The sequence below is a fragment of the Ochotona curzoniae genome, unplaced genomic scaffold, assembly GCF_017591425.1.
Source record: "Ochotona curzoniae isolate NIBS_2020 unplaced genomic scaffold, NIBS_Ocur_1.0 patch22, whole genome shotgun sequence".
Lineage (NCBI taxonomy): Eukaryota > Metazoa > Chordata > Mammalia > Lagomorpha > Ochotonidae > Ochotona > Ochotona curzoniae.
Genome location: NW_024466773.1, coordinates 62816 through 66830, shown reverse-complemented (window position 1 = coordinate 66830; position 4015 = coordinate 62816). Strand labels below are relative to the sequence as shown.

The 4015-nt window shown below is 50.5% G+C and overlaps 2 long non-coding RNA genes and 2 other non-coding genes across 4 annotated transcripts; all 4 read right to left on the bottom strand.

The window, feature by feature from the left end:
* Nucleotides 1-1910: 1910 nt before the first annotated feature.
* Nucleotides 1911-2632, bottom strand: LOC121166756. The gene is made up of 2 exons (XR_005885468.1): nt 2315-2632; nt 1911-2115 (listed from the first exon to the last, which is right to left on the bottom strand). It is a non-coding gene; the product is annotated as an uncharacterized LOC121166756 (long non-coding RNA).
* Nucleotides 2562-2628, bottom strand: LOC121166763. Its single transcript, XR_005885472.1, has one exon. It is a non-coding gene; the product is annotated as a small nucleolar RNA SNORD52 (small nucleolar RNA).
* A 7-nt stretch (nt 2633-2639) lies between the features above and the next one.
* Nucleotides 2640-4015, bottom strand: LOC121166757. The gene is made up of 4 exons (XR_005885469.1): nt 3925-4015; nt 3571-3741; nt 3446-3487; nt 2640-2939 (listed from the first exon to the last, which is right to left on the bottom strand). It is a non-coding gene; the product is annotated as an uncharacterized LOC121166757 (long non-coding RNA).
* Nucleotides 3587-3650, bottom strand: LOC121166765. Its single transcript, XR_005885473.1, has one exon. It is a non-coding gene; the product is annotated as a small nucleolar RNA SNORD48 (small nucleolar RNA).

Here is a 4015-nt window from a genome sequence, read left to right as displayed (position 1 = left end):
CTATCTAGTGAACAGCTGTTTCCTGGATGTTATATCACTTTTATTGCACCTGCTGGTTTGTTTCTGAGACTAGGTTTCCTTGTGACTTTGATACTAGCTTCTTTTTTTTTTTAAGATTTATTTATTTATTGGAAAGTCAGATATATCAGAGAGGAGGAGAGACAGAGAGGAAGACCTTCTGTCCGATGATTCACTCCCCAAGTGACAGCAATGGCCGATGCTATGCCGGTCCAGAGCCAGGATCCAGGAACTTCTTCTGGGTGTCCCACATGGGTGCAGGGCCCCAAAGCTTTGGGCCATTCTCGACTGCTTCCCCAGGCCACAAGCAGGAAGCTGGATGGGAAATGGAGCTGCCGGGATTAGAACCGGTGCCCATATGGGATCCCGGGGCGTTCAATGTGAGGACTTTAGTCACTAGGCCACGCTGCCGGGCCTGATACTGGCTTCTAGTGGTTGTCTCTCAAAGGAGCTCCAAGTGTTAGCTTCTGCCCAATCCTTTGGGAATCACAGATCACAAACTGTTTCAAACCTATCAAGAAAAGCTTTGGAATAAAAATTTAAAAAATAGTTTGGAGATATGAGCCCCCTGTTAACATCCCTTCTGCTTGTCAGCTTCCATAGTCTCAGCCCACGTAGCTACAACCTTCAGTGTAGTATATGCCAGCTTCCAAAAGGCCCAGAACTGTGTAGAATCAAGGCAGGTTTTTGCATAACGCCACTGCTATACTCCATATTGGAACACCCAGGTTCAAGACCAGATTAGGGGCCCCAGCACGATGGGCTAAATCCTGGTCTTACTAGTACTGGGATCCCATGCAGGCACAGGTTCATGTCTGGTCTGCTCTGCTTCCCATTCAGCTTGTGGCCAGGGCAAGGATTAATACGTGGCTCAAAGCCTTGGAACTCTGCACCCACACTGGAGGCCTCAAGGTGGCCCTTGGCTTCTGGCTTTGGATTGGTTCAATTCCTGCTGTTTCAGACACTTGGGGAGTGAACCAGATAGATTTTTCTGTATCTCCTTCTGTCCATAAATATGCCTTTCCAGTGACAATTAATCTTAAAAAACAAAAAAACCTCAGTTAGTTTCTGGGATCCTGGCCAATGCGGGCATTTGGGGAACTAATGGATGCAGGATTTCTGCCCTTCAAAAATGACAAAAACAATTCTCCAAACCAGTCTTATGTAAAATGCACATTATCATTTTCAAACATCTGTTCATTTAAAAGGGTGGACGACACATCTTTTTCTGGTTCATCCTCCCAACTTCCCTTGGTTTCAACAGCCAAGGCTGGGGCAGGCTGAAGTCAGACAGGAGCTCCATCTCCCACAGGTGGGTCACGGGAACCAAGAGCAGTGGCCTGAACTTAGGACTCAAACCAGCATGTGATGGCGAGTGTTCCAAGCAGTGGCTAAATGCGCTACACCGCCACACCCACTTGAAGTCAGTAACTACCATCTATTGGTTCAGTCCTTAGATTTCTAGACCCAACTATTGAACATGTATGGCTGGTAAAACTGAGAATGAGGACCCAGCACAAAGGCCTAGTTTTCAAAGCCCTTGCCTTGAACTCTGGGATCCCACAAGGGCATTGGTTCTAATCCCAGCACCCCAGCTTCCCTTCCAGCTCCCTGGGACAGCAGGCCCAAAGCCTTGGGGCCTTGCACCTGTGTGTGACCTGAAGAGTATCCTGGTTTTCTTTCAGCTCTGCTCTGGCTGTTGAGGCTGCCTGGGGAGTGAGCCTTTGGACAATAGATCTTCCCATCTCTTCTCTCTGTATACCTGACTCTCCAACTCCACCTGTTAAATAATCTCACGTATGCCAACTATTTTGACTGTTTACTGGTGGGTGTCACCCTCCACTCCCCTTAATCTTGTACCACATCTTGTTTCCAATGAGACCAATCCATTATTTACTTCAAATAGTTTTATTGAAATCTTTAATTAGGTACTTGCACGAAACAAAAATCAAGCTTTCTACTTGGCATGTTTGGGCCTCAGAATTTCTTTCCAGTATTTTTGCATTTGTTGATAACCACTCAGGAAACACCCAGAAGGCTTCAGTTCTGAAGATCTATTCCACACGAGAAGACATCCTTGTCAGCCAAATTCTGCAACTTCACAAATGGAACATGTGTTAGAACCATGGTAGCAACCAGCAGGGAAACCACACTGCAAGGGACATGCCCCACAGGGTGCTGGGGAAGCCGGAGTGGATCAGGTGGTTTTAAAGATCCTCAGAGAAAGCTCAGAGACTCTAGTCCAACGAAGTCATCATTACCACTCCACCGGACAACCAAAGGCAATGACACTTACTGCTGCCGCAGGAAGGGCTTCCTCTCCACCCGTCACAGCCCAAGGATGAAGCAGCAGCAGGAATCATCACATAGCCAGGCCTGTCTGTATGACTAATGGGCTAGCTCCAAAACTTGCATGAAGGGACACTACCCCAGCTGGGGTCCCAGAGCTCTCATCCTAGAAAGACACAAGTAGAATTACTAAGAATGAGAACCATGGCTCTCCCTTGTGCCCCCCAGGAAGCCAAGTATCCAGTCTCCTAAATGAGTCAGAACTTAAGCTTGACATCAGGACCAGTGTCAGAGACTCTAGTCTGTGAGATCATCACTCCCAGTTTAGAGACTTGGATCAGGGCAGCCAAAGTAGGAAATGGATCCAGTGTGAGTTCCAGCGAGGGGCTGGGGCTTACATTGTGGGGTAGGATAACCTGCTTTTTGATTTATGACAGCATCCCATCAGAGTACTAACCCTGACCACTCTGCTCCTGACAACTAAAGCCAAATATACCCGGAAAGATAATTGAAGCGTTCATCTTCCACATGGACTCCAAGACTGAATTCCAGGTTCCCAGCTTTGACCCAGACCTGGCTGCTGCGGTCATTTTGCCAGTAAACCAGCGGATGCAGTCAGTATCTCTACACATCTGTGCTAAACAGATTTTTTTTTAAACAAATTTCAGAAGGAAGATGTAGAGAATAAATTTAAAACTGCAAAGGTGCCTAAGGCCATTGGGGGGGGGGGACCAGACCTTAAATCCACCGATTCCCCCCGCCCCCAAATGGTGGAGACAAAGTCTAGACAGGCTCAAACAGAAGCCCAGGCTATTAAATACAAGTTAGAAATCAAGCCACAGCTACAAAGAAAAGAGGGTGCGAGAAGCAGGGCCTCGATCACCAGGTGGAATATTCATATTGTTCCACAAGCTCATTCACATCAGGCAGATCCAGGATGTGGGTTATATCACTGGACGGGAGGCCGCGCATCCCACACCAGACCGTTGGGTAGCTCTAGCCATTGTACTTCCAAACTCCCAGCTTAGGTGCTGGTTCAAGTTCCAGCCACCCACATGGGAGAGGGACGGATTTCCGGTCCCGGCAACCGTTTCCCGAGTAACCTAGGGTATAGGCCAGCCCCCCAGATAACACTCACCTTTGCTCACGGATAACACGGGAGAGGGCGGTCCTGCAACCCCTAGTAGGGAAAGAAATACCACCATTAGCAACGGAGCCCCTCCTGCCACCAACCTCCCCCAGCCCAGGGCCTAGGACCCCAACCTCGGGGGCAGAGGGCGGTCAGCGCGCTGCGGTGATGGCGTCAGCGATGGCACTCAGAATCACCTAAGGTCATCATTACCCTCGTGGTCCCACATGAAGGCGGCCAGGCACCCGCGCAATCCACTCACCACCCATCAGGACGCTGCGGGCCGGCCAGCGCGGAAGGGGAGCCTGTAAAGACATTGTGGCATTAGCAGGCGCAGAGGACACCCCAGCGTCGTCCCCCCGCGCCCCGGGCTGGGTCAGTTCCAAGCAATGGCGTCACGGACACCTCAGAAACTCTAGTCTGTTATAGTCGTTCATCCCGCTCAGCCCGGGACTGCACTCCCCACCCCCGGCGGAGCCCCGCGGCACCTGCGGGAGGGCGTCTGCGGCCGGGGTCGGGCCCTGGCCTTCCGCACGCTCCCGAGACCCCATAATGCCGGAGGCCGAGCACGATCCCACC